Source organism: Tachysurus vachellii, chromosome 1, assembly GCF_030014155.1.
Source record: "Tachysurus vachellii isolate PV-2020 chromosome 1, HZAU_Pvac_v1, whole genome shotgun sequence".
NCBI classification, from domain to species: domain Eukaryota; kingdom Metazoa; phylum Chordata; class Actinopteri; order Siluriformes; family Bagridae; genus Tachysurus; species Tachysurus vachellii.
This window is the reverse complement of record NC_083460.1, coordinates 31,753,675-31,766,285: the sequence shown is the minus strand read 5'-3', so window position 1 is coordinate 31,766,285 and position 12,611 is coordinate 31,753,675. Positions and strand designations below refer to the sequence as shown.

The 12,611-nt window shown below is 34.7% G+C and overlaps 1 non-coding gene across 1 annotated transcript; it reads left to right on the top strand.

Annotated features, from left to right (window-relative positions):
• The first annotated feature begins 4,483 nt into the window (after nt 1–4,483).
• LOC132857138 (U6 spliceosomal RNA) lies at nt 4,484–4,585 on the top strand. Its single transcript, XR_009649492.1, has one exon. It is a non-coding gene; the product is annotated as a U6 spliceosomal RNA (small nuclear RNA).
• Nucleotides 4,586–12,611: the final 8,026 nt, after the last annotated feature.

Genomic DNA, 12,611 nt, shown 5'->3' with positions numbered 1-12,611 from the left:
TAGCCCTTCAACGTGTGCTATTCACCTAGACAAAAGATGCAAAGCGGGGGCCGCATATCGAACCTCTACTTCAGGCCTGATCAATTTTCCGTCATTCAGGAAAACGTGAGGCCGATTTTTAACAAAAAAGGTTTGCATAGAACTGATGACCGGCCTACCAGGAGACAAACGCCTCCTCCTCCTCCTCCTCTACCTCAACAGGAAAAAGTGCTCCAGCAAAACTCGATGCATTCTTTCAACAGAGAAAGGACAAGAGACGTGGGCTATAATTCCCTCTGTATGGCCCAATGGGCATTTCAGCATGCACTGGTTTTTCAGCTGGAGATAATTAGAGGCTGATAGAAAAGGAGTAGGGAACAAGCTGAGCTGCTCTGCTCGCTGTACGCTTTTTTGGACGACAAAGCAAGGACCAAATCCAAAATGTGGAATTCAAAAAGAAACTCTGGCTGCGGTTTCTGGGCTTTTAATTGTCCACTAGGGATGCAACTGAATGTATTATTACAGATAATGTGTTCTATGCAGACGTTCCATTTTTGTTTTATTTTTAGAAAGCTACAGTACAGTAGTAAGAAAGCTTAGCAGAATGCTTGGTTGAGATTAGAGGTCTGTGATCCTCTGTGATGCACTTGTTATATCAGCACCGGTTACACATAACACCACCCTGTCACAGAGCACTTAATCACATTCACCTCTTCATGTTGCCCCTTGAATAGTGTCCCAATTTAATTTTTCAACATTTAGTTGCTAAGCTATGCACTCGATGCACTAACATATACCAATATATCCACCTCTAAAATAGCTGTACTTGCATCCATTTCTATCATTATCTGGCAGCAGTAGAAAGGTTTTTTTTTACTTTCATGCACTTGTGAGCGAGTGCTCAGATTTAAAGCTCGCAGGACAAAGACTGGGTTTATTAAAGTTAACAATAACATGCAGCACTGAGTCATGAAGTTACAACATTCATTAGTTTATCCTTAGTAGCTGCCCAGTCAGGGTTGCGCTGAATTAAATAAAGATCATATATCCATTTTGTACATTTTACATCTAAATATGTAAACCATGGCAATTTCCTTAGATATAGATATGGATAAGGTAATGGCAGATATGTATAAGGATACAGATATATATCTAATGTCCATATCTGTCATTATCTTATTCCATATCTGTACATTGTATGCTTAGTGATCCAAATATAGATGCAGATGCCGATATAAATATCAATACAGATACAAATATGGACACAGGTACAGATATGGATGCAGATGACATAACAAAAGAGGATACAGCTCCAGATAATTAGTCACTGAGTTAAACCAATGATATCAGCACAGTTGTGGAAACTATAAGAGCTTAAAAGTGAAACCAACTAACTTTATTTCTAATCTTCACTTCAGACACTGTGCCCTTTGTAATGGATTTCACATGAATAAAGAATCCATGTTATGGATCCTGACTCTTGGAAACTATGAACTCTTAGATACTGCCCAAAAGTCTCCACACATGGGGGAATTAAGACTTTTTACTGAAATGTCTTCTAAGATTTTTCACACTCAGGTTATATTGGGAGTGTTTATTTTTTTTCTGGGTTTTTTTTTTTTTTTTTCTTCATTTTTTCAAAAGTGAAGTAATGAACTCATGCAGAGTTTGTGTTATGAATACGGTTATGTTTTTGTTAAAATGTCCCATATCTATGGAGACATTTGGGACATCCTGTAGATGTGTACAGTACTCAGCAATCCAAATTATTTTTGATAGTACCTGCCTGCAATATTTAAAAAAAAATTTAGATATCAAAAATCTAACCAATTGGTCATTTAAAGAACATGTGAATGTGAGCAGGATAAATCACTTACTGAAGATAAATCAATTTCCTGTATCTTCTTATAGTAACGACAATGAATGCAACCTTTCTTGACTTTCATATTTGACTGCCCTTCTGAGAAATCACTTCTGGAGTCTGAGGAAATCCAGTTCATACCCTGTCGTGTACAGCAGATCTCTAAATCCAGTTTATCATCCATCTATACACAATAATAATAATAATAATAATAATAATAATAATAATAATAATAATAATAATAATAATAATAATAAAGAAGAAGAAGAAGAAGACGAACAACAACAACAACAACAATAATACTACTAATAATATTTCGGTAAGAAATCATGTTCATTTCAGGATTCTGAGCCGTATAAAACATTTATTTGCACTATACTTCAGTTCCCTTTGCAGAACATACTGTCCTCATGACCCACATCTCCTGAGACAATTCCTTCCTCCACATTTTTGCATCCTTTTTTATTTCTGTTCAAAGTAGTGACAAAACCACAAAGTCACATGCTAGACAGCAGTTTGTGTCAGCTTTGTCATGTTCAGCTTTTTTCAGATTTAGTCAGACGCTGCTACATCCACAAAACAACCAAAGTGAGAGAAGTCATGTAGCGGGAGCATTTACAGCAGTTCTGAGCTTTTGTTGTGCAGTGTGCTCTTAAACATTAAGATAATAATTTTTTGATGCCATGTTTGCTGTCAGAAACTCTCATTTGGATGGATCTCTCTTCTACACTCTAGCTGGTCTGTTGAGCTTCCTTCAGATTAATTTACATAAATGCATGTAATTGGATATAAAGAGGATCTGCTATAGAAGCCAACATGGCTCATGTTTTTATTTATTTAATTTTTTTTCCCTTTTTTTTATCTTCTGAAGGCTACAATGATTGGCTGTGCTAAAGTATTTATTAACTGAAACTTTCTGTTGCCAAAATGGAATATGATTTTGGCTCCACATCTGGAACATGTTGGACTAGAAAACAAGCACTCATTTATTTAAATGGTTTAAAAGTTATCTTAAAAGAATAAAAGAATTACGTGACTATGTTGGTTTCTATTACATTGTAATACTTATAATATATATGTAAAGATGTTTTTTATGATATGATCAAATCACACAAGGTAAACATTTGCATGTACGGGTTACAGCCTTACAAGTCCTCAAACAAGTACTGCACATTTGTCTTTGGAATCAAGGAAGAATGCAAATCAGCTTTGAAGAGATTAACATCACATCAGACCTTTAATACAGCTGAAATGAAATTCCAAGACAAAGTTAGCGAGTCGTCTATGAGAAAGACAAGATTGAATGGAGCCCTGATTCGATGGAGCTCATTACAGTGCAGGCTGTGCAGACATGGTGGAAAAAACACTAAACACACTAAGCAGATGTGGCAAATTTAATTTAATGTCTATAATCACCGACTTCTGCCTTAGCTGTGCTATTTATAAAGTGAATGGGTAAAGGGTAAATGGGTCTGGCAGCAATCCAGAAAGCATTTTCAGTTTAAAAAAGAAATAAAAAAAAAACAGTAATGGTAGAATACATTTTTACAGACAGGAAACAAAGTTTTGTGTCATTTATAGATTTTTCTATCCCCACTACATTTGTCTTAAATGAGATTGAAATGAAATCTCAAATGTAATGTGTATAAATTTGCACTTGTAAAGTCATTGTGATATAACTGGGTTTCAGTTTGTTGTCCAAAAACATAACCTTTAAACTATCAGCTAATTTAATATTCAGTTATTAACATTACATCATGCAAGATAATGTTAAGAACAACACTGAAATCATTTGAAATTGTTGGTGTGTAATGAATTCAACACTCTCCTCTCACAGCTCCAGGGTCCCCAGTTCAGTCCTGAGCTCTGGAGTGTTATCCATGAACACATCATTACCTTAAGGTTCTCTGCTTTCCTCCTACCTCTCAGAGACATGCTCATAGGTGTCCTGACTATAATAATTTACCCCTAGGTCTGAAAATATGTGTGGGGTGGCTTGTAATGGACTGGCATCCCATTCATGGTGTATTTCTGCCTCACACCAAGTGTTTCTGGGATTGACTGGTTGCACCATGACCAGCATAAAGTGCTTACTAAAGACGAAGGAATACATGACAATGACATTTTAGGTGAATTTGTAAGCATCATCTTCAAAATCTTTAGACCTCTTAGCATTTTATGATTAATAAACCTGGCTGAAGGTATTATTAATCATTTCTAGCTTAAGACACATTAGTATAAATATGAATATGAAATAGTTCTACAAGAATAGAAAACATAAAGCTTGAAAGCAAGTAAAAGCATCTAAAACAGACTTAATAATCTAATATTTAATTTATAATAATCTGATTATTTACAACATATAATATATTAGATTTGCACAGATATTTTCTTCATTGTTAACAGTATGGTATTGTTTGGTTTGTGTTTTTTTTTTTTTTTTTTCTCAGTAGGATGTTTTAATAAGCAAGAGGAGAAATCCCTTTGTTAAAGACATTTTTTCTTTGTCCAAATCAAATCAACATATAATATTAAATCCACCTGCCTGTCCATTTCACACCAAAATACTTCACTCTAATCTAATCTAATGCAATCTTCTAAAATTGACCAAAATAATCAGTTATACAATATATAACCTGGTACTTGTTACAGCAGCAAATATACTAAATTGAAAAGATTCCGAGAAGATTAGCATTGCCTCTGTGCAAGGATGACACCAAAAACATGAAACATTACCTTATTTATTTTGAAGTTTTATGATTTTTTAAAAATTACTTTAAATGTGCAATTACACAATTACAATCAACAGTGTAAAATCCCAAATAAAAATATTTAAACGCAACATGCAGTATAACCTGATATTTAACATACAAAGTTGCAGATAGCCAAAGTCATGTCATATGACAGCTACCAGGTGAACAGGGTGAAGTCTAATGCTACAGTCACACATACAGAGACGTACAATGACAAATCAGCAGTTTAACCTTTGTGCAGTGACTACCAATAGGAGTGAAGACAAGACATGACCAAGATCTATAACCAAGAGCACACACCACTTCTCTTTTATCTCGTATGATATGAAGCATAAATAAACTTCTGAATATTATATACAGACACCAAACCTGCCTCCAGAGTGTTTCGTTTTAGGAGCAAGAAAACTGATTTGTTGTCAAGTTTATTGCTAGTTGTACCACTCACCGATAAACTTATCACTATGGCAACCAATATTAGGAACACCTACTGACAACTTTCAGCAATAAAAGTGCTGTGTGTGTGTGAATATAGCATAACAACATGCTGCTCATGCTCACAGGTTTGTGTAAGACATCCGGAGGAAAGTGCTACTGTATCTGTACTCTTCCGGATATATGAGCGCATGATTGGTTAGTGTCGCTGTGATTGATAGGGGAGAGAGAGTATGCTCCTACCACCAGACTTTACAAATTATTTGTGGAGATATGAATCAAAACTCACAGGAAATACAGGGAGCAGTCTTTACTTATAATTATTTAAAGTAGTCTCCAGTGTCAGCTCTGTCAACTTTAATTTAAGTATTTCTGCATCTATGGGGCATTTTAGTTTTCTAAATAACATGGCAAGCTGAACTTTTTTATTTACTTATGTTTTTGTCTTATTAACAACAAGTGAGAGAAAAATGGAGGCCAGTGAAGGTATAATTACAGCTGTTATTACATAAGTAAAAACAGAAACTAACGGATGTCCAATAACATGTAACAATAAACAGATAAAAAATTTGTTCCTTAATAAATAAAAAAAATCAAAGAGAAATAAAACACTTCAGACTCTGATGTTTCTACCTTTGTAATGACAATAAAATGTAATTTGTTTCATATTTTATTTAATTTAATCAAATATCTAGTAAATAAATTCTATTGTACATCAGTCTAAAAGATGAGAAATAGCATTGGGTTCTGTTCAGATGGTGCTCATAACCATCTTGACCTTCTAGACAGAAACTTTAAGCCTTGATTGGACTTTGATTTTATCCATGCATTTACTACATGTTATAGAAGGCTTTTATGGTAAAGTTGTAGCTTATGGTGTAAATGCCTGATTCAAGTTATTCAGCGAAGTGGAAAAAAAAGCACAAGAAAAGATAATTACAGCATGACATGAGTAAAAATATCCACTCAGAAGAACCTTATTGGTTCATCACACACTCCTTACACGGAGAGAATCCTCCTCATCATCATATGCCGAAATAAAACATCAAACATAATGCAAAAATGTAGATGATGATTAAAATCATGTTTTTTCCTCAGTATGCAGATTAAAATCTAAATCAGGCTCATTGCTGGTGTTAATACGTTGACACTTGAAATCAAATAAAGATGTATACATTTGGTTTTAATACACATACCCTGAATTATACAACTTACAAATGAATTGTTTGGCTTGGTAACTCATGTTAATATATAATCTTGTTATTACTTATTGATTTATTATTATGACTTACTAAATCATTATTTAAAGATATTATCTCACTATTACAACTTAGCAAATCAATATTAATATTTACTGCGATTTGTTAGTAGGACTTTCTAACTTGTTATTATATCTTCCTAAAACATTATGTCAATATATCCCATAATTAGATGGAATCGCTTAGTATCTCACTATTACAACTTCATAACTCATTGTAATTAATTGCCTGTTATTCTGATTTATTAACTCATTATTTTAAGACACTATCTCATTATTTCAACTTTGTAACATGTTACTATGACTTAATAACTCATTATTATGATTTACAATTCTTTTATTTTTTTTATGACGAACCGTGTTATTATGACATATTAATTCGTTAATTATTCCAAGATTCTGTCTTACTATTATTATTAGTAACTATTATTAGTAGTAATTCATTATAATTACCTACTTACTATTATGACTAAACAACTCATTTCAATTAATTATTTCATTACTTACTAGTCAAAAGAATTAAATACTAAATAATGGCAGAGCATTTCAAGAATAAATATTACAACATGTGGTTCTGTACATAAGGAATGTAACTAAATATAAATGGATGAAATCATCTTGTCTTCAGTTTGTTTGTATGTATAAAGCTTGTGAGACAGAAAGACAGAGTTCATTAACATGAAGTTGCAACATTGTGTGATGCATTTCATTCATTCACTCATTTGTTCATTATTTCATTCATTCATTCATTTGCTCATTCATTCACTCATTCTTAGTAAGTTCCTGGTGGTTTTTCATTTATACTGTACGTACTTCAAGTTTTTCACTTGCAACAAGTTCAGGTCACTCTGTCATGCTTTAACTGAAGTCTGATTTGAGGCAAGGCTGTGAAGAGACACTGTTACTGTGGGTAAAATGGAGAAAAACGGAGAATGGAGAAAAGTGCCATCACTATTTTCCCATTCTAAGGTATCTGGTTGTTATGTGATATAATTTAATTAAGTAACAGGCTGATAGCTGATAGCTACAGGAACTAACTGCTAAAGGAGTTGTGTATTTCTCTCTCTTTTTTTATTGACTTTGTGAAATGACTATAAGTACATTTCCAGAGCCTTTTTAACATTTAGTCTTAATAGTTAACTTTTGCTCTTGAGTCAAACAACTTAACCACTGGCATCACTGCAACTCAGAGTCTCAGAGATGGAATTGGTGCAAACATGGTTCACAAAAAAGGCATGATGCAAATGGTATTTACATGGTATCACATGTAGTAACTGTTGCCTAAGATAACTAAAATTACTTAAATACAATAGAGAATAAAGGCAACTTGATTTATTGCTAAGAATCAATTTGTTATCTAAGCACACGTGCAAAGATATACCACCATTCAAATCTATCACAAATCTGTTCAGCCTTTACATGAGCCCTAGTGTAAATGTGCATACTAATGATCATCAGATATGAAACATTTGTGTCATAAATATCATGCTTTTGAGCTTTACTATCATTATAAACACGATCTGAACTTTTAAATATGTGTATACTAGTCTAGAAAGGAAAAAGAGTAAACTGTTTAAGCTTCAGCTTGGTCACATTAGTGCAAACTTCCAAGCACTCATAAATGCTGAAGGAGTTTGAGTACATTATGTGTGAAAATACAAAATTTTAAACATATAACACAGACAGACTTATGTATGATGCTGAATAAATTTTCAAGTCTCAAAAGTGGCAGAAGAGAAAGCACAAAAGGATCTTTATGTTTCCTGACATCACTCAACATCAAAAATAAAAAATAAATAAATGCCAAATTGTGAGACATAATTATCAGTAAAAACCAAAACAGAAAGCACAACTGCTGACACTGTTAATATCAAGTAGGACATAATAATCTAGAACAAAAGAAAGAATGAAAGAAAGAAAAGTATGATGTCTAAAGGAGAATAAAGCCATCATCGTCTCTTGTTAACCCTTTGACAGTGTGTCCAGTCACCACACATGTACAAAACTAACATTTATGTATAAAGTGTCAGGTGAGGAGGCTTATGAGGATCTTTCCAGCATTAGGAATAACCTCTCTGTTTTAGAAACATCATGTCTAATCCATTTCAAACAAAAGAAAGAACAACACCTTACTCTGTTTAAATCTGTTTAAGAAAGAAAGAAAGAAAGAAAGAAAGAAAGAAAGAAAGAAAGAAAGAAAGCTCAGTATCTCATTACTTCAAACTTTCTCACATGGTGCTACCAAGAGCTAAAATTGTTTAAATGTTAGAATATATATACTATATATATAGTATTACACATATCACATAATACACCAAATACAACCATAACACACAGACTCTAAGATCTGATGTTGAACTCTTTTAGCTTTCATTAGCTCACACATCTGAGAAAAAAAAATCCATCACCGTCTCTTAACCCTTTGACACCGCGTGCAGCATTGCACCTACAAAGCCGACATTCGTGTCTAAAGTAGCAGGTGAAGAAGCACACAGGGATCTTTAAACGCTTCCCGGCGTCACCCGGCGTCCTGATTATAATGAGAAATTAAAGCTCCTGAGTGCCACATTGTGAACCTTAATTATCAAATCTGCATCGTAAACAAGCTCGAAACTTTGTTCATTCCAGCCAGCTTCCCAGAAGACCACAGCCTTTGATATTAAAAACAAATAATTATCCAATCCCAAACAAAACAAAACAAAAAATATCCCCAAAATACCTTTAGATGCCCAGAGGAAGCCCATGGCCAGAGAGATGGCGTAGATATCGTTCTGCCTCACATTCTTACGCTGTTTCCTCTCTCTGCGGCAGAAAGCAAATGCTTAGAGATTCGGTGGCATATTTAATTAGAAGCGAGCTGTTTGCACTATCAGTGTGAGGATCTACCTCTCCAATCTCTCCTGAGTCAATCTTCCTCCATCTCTGATTTTCTTTTATATTTATGCCGGAATATTTAATTGTAGACAAAAGGTTACTCGGGCTGCATTCACTGCACACAGCCGGAATAATCTGCTTTAAAAGGCTTGACATTTCAGGCTTTTCAGAACGGCTGAAAAAAATTATATCCCTGCTTTTGTTAATCAATGAAGTAGAACTCTCGTGAACAAAAGAATTAAATTGCTTGGTTGGTTTAATAAAAAAAAAAAAAAAAAAAAAAGAAAAACCAACAGACAGGGCTGCTTCCTCTGGGCTTTTTGTGCACACAGGCACCAACACTGTAATTCCATATGATTTAGGGGCAAAAACTCTCATTTCTGCACACAGTTGGCTGTGTTTTTTTTTTGTGTGAGGAAAAAAAATCCTTTTCAAGCTTCAACCAGGCAGAGGAAAGATTTATCATTAAGGCTGACTTTCACTGACTTGCAGCCAGTCCACTACAATTTTCCATCTTTATACAGAGTGGAAAGAAAACAGGGTAATTATGCAAATGAAAGGGGCAATAATTAGGATCTTTACTCTGCGATCTGAGCCGGGTAGAAAGGACTCACCGGCAGTCTTTCCACTGGCTGTCCTTCAAGAATAGCTTGATTTAGCTTAGATTTATGAAACACACATCTTTACACATACTCAATTATAAATGAAACTTTTAAAAGTGAAACCTAAATGTATGCATGAAACTTTTTTCCATAAACACTCAAACCAGCCTTGTTGATAGGTCAGAGAGAGGTCAGAGAAAAACAGCCAGATGGGTTTGAGCGATAGGAAGGCTGGGGTAACTCTGATAAGCACTGCTTACAACTGTGCTGAGCAGAAAAGCATCCAGAATATGTATATGGAATATGATGGACGGGAAGGATGGGCTTCGGCAGAAGAAGAAGTGTTTTTTCTTTCCTGTCAGCCAAAAACAGTAATCTGAGGCTAGAGATTAGAAATATAGAGATTAGAAACACCTGGCCTTTCCCAATATTTAACTGCGGAGTTTAATAAATTTATATTTTAAACACAAAAAACATTTTAGTAACAGTTCATATTTATCTTTGAAAATATAGGAAACGGTCTGAAGATGGGGATGCACCTTTGTCTACACTAATAAATTACATCCAAGAAACCCATGGACCACAACTGACAGTGTGTGATAGTAGTAGTAGTGGTTTTGTTTTAGGATCTTTTAGCCTGCTTAGCACTTTTTTGCTTGTATTTCCAGGAAATAAACTGAATCAAATATATCAGCAATGTGTACATTAACAGTTATATTATCTGTGATATGGCGCTTTTTTATTAAAATTTTTAAATTTTGTTAAAACATCATTTAAGGTGCACATTTCTCCACACAGCAAATTCATGAGCGTTAAAATTCCCAGTGTTAAAGCATTTCAGAGTGAAGTGTTGAAACTGTAGTGTTAAATCTTGAGAAATGAACACTATAAGTGTTAGAAGCTGAATTGTGACAGTGCAAAAGTACAGAGTTACAGGTAACCAACACCTGTCAGTGTTATTTCCAACATCCGGGTATTTATGCAGCGATCTAATTTAGAATTTTCTAGACGCCATTTTCTCCTCGCTTCAGTCAGACAGATAACGGTTGGTGAGTAAAGACACTAAAGCTGCTATTTTTAAAACAAAAATAAGTTTTATAGATATTCATGAGTGGGTACACGATGATTTCTGATGTTCGAAAGGTTAAAATACATTAAACCATATACTAAAACGGAAAACAGCGCCGTCAGACACGAGTGTGTCATTTCCCTCAGAGAAACAGCATGTGGTGAGTAAAGACGCTAAAAAGTTAGCATTTTATATACTTTCGGTATGGAAATATAACCATATTTGCACAGTTGGTAATATTATATCGTATATGGTGACAAATTTTAACAGATTACTTGTCATTGCTTGTGTAATTGCTAACTATAACTCAGTCGATCATTATAACCAACGCGGTCTCACTGGGTTGACCCACCGCCGATTCTCTTATAATGATATAAACATAAACACGAAAGTGTGCTTGATAATTCAACAATACGATGTCATGACCATCCGTCTTTATTTGAATCTCAGTCAAATAAATCACCTAATCGCAAAGCGGACGCCCGCATTACCCGTGAGCCTCAGCATCCGTTGCTATGGAGACGGAGCCAGTCCGCTTTGCGATAGGGTGATTTCTGCAGGCTTTCAGGGTTTCGCGAATTCTAAATGTTCAAATTTGATCATTACATCGAAGTAACATTACCTGGGAAGTGGGTTGAGTGCAGTGAAGAAGAATTCACGGCCTGCAGAAATCAGGAGAATCAAATAAAACGGATGGTCATGACATCGTATTGTTGAATTATCAAGCACACTTTCGTGTTTATGTGTTGAAAGACAGATGAGGATATCATTAAAAGAGAATCGGCGGTGGGTCATCAGGTAGTTTTAGCTGACGTCTTCAACATAGTAAAAGTCGATAAGGCTCATGGGTACTGTAGTATTTAGTTTACTGTCCGAATTTACACACCAAATAGATGGGAAAACGGCTTTTCTCGGAAAAGAAACCATAGCACAATGGTTAGTAAGGATAAAACAAGGATAAAATTGCCTGGTTAAATGTTGAGTAATGTAGTGCTTAAAGTTTAAAAATGAATAACAAAGGAGCAAAAACAACAATGCTTCCGAGTGGCAGAAAGAAAAACGCTGGTGCTTCCTATTGAAATACATTAGATTGAAGGTCGTGCTGAGTGACACGAAAAAAAAGGAAAAAAAGTTCGTGTCCACCAACACGAATCAATAGATTAAATTTCGTGACTATGTCACGAACTGCCGTGAGACTGGGTTGTTATAACAAATCTGGTTTCTGCTGTTTAAAACTGTATAGAAAATGTTTTGTTTTTTTCTAAGTTTGAACTTTAACTTTAATGTATAATTTATATTAAACCGCCAAAACGAGCAAAGGCAATCGTCAGGAACGCGTAACAGTCTTCAAGCAGAGAGCATTTTTAGGTGGCACAACAGTTACTCTCGCATTTTATATACTTTCGGTATGGAAATATAGCGCAAAACGAGCAAAGGGAAGCATCGTCACGCATTCAGGGTATAGTTGTCTGCTTGAGGTGTCTGATAGCAGAACAGCACAAATTATTTAAATAACTGTATCCAACTCATAATTTGATACCAAAATATTAGTGATCCATTATGGATCCACAGTATATCATTATGGTTAACACTTTTGTGGTGGTACCCATATATACACTGCGAAAGTCCTAGATTTAACACTTCGTGTTAAATTTCTGGTTTCATATTTGCAGTGCATAGACTAGCGTTGGCTAACGACAAAGTATTGCCCTGTCCAATATGGCGAAAATATTGTCGCGTCGCAGTGTCTAACGTTACGGGGTTTGATTTTGCGACGATATGT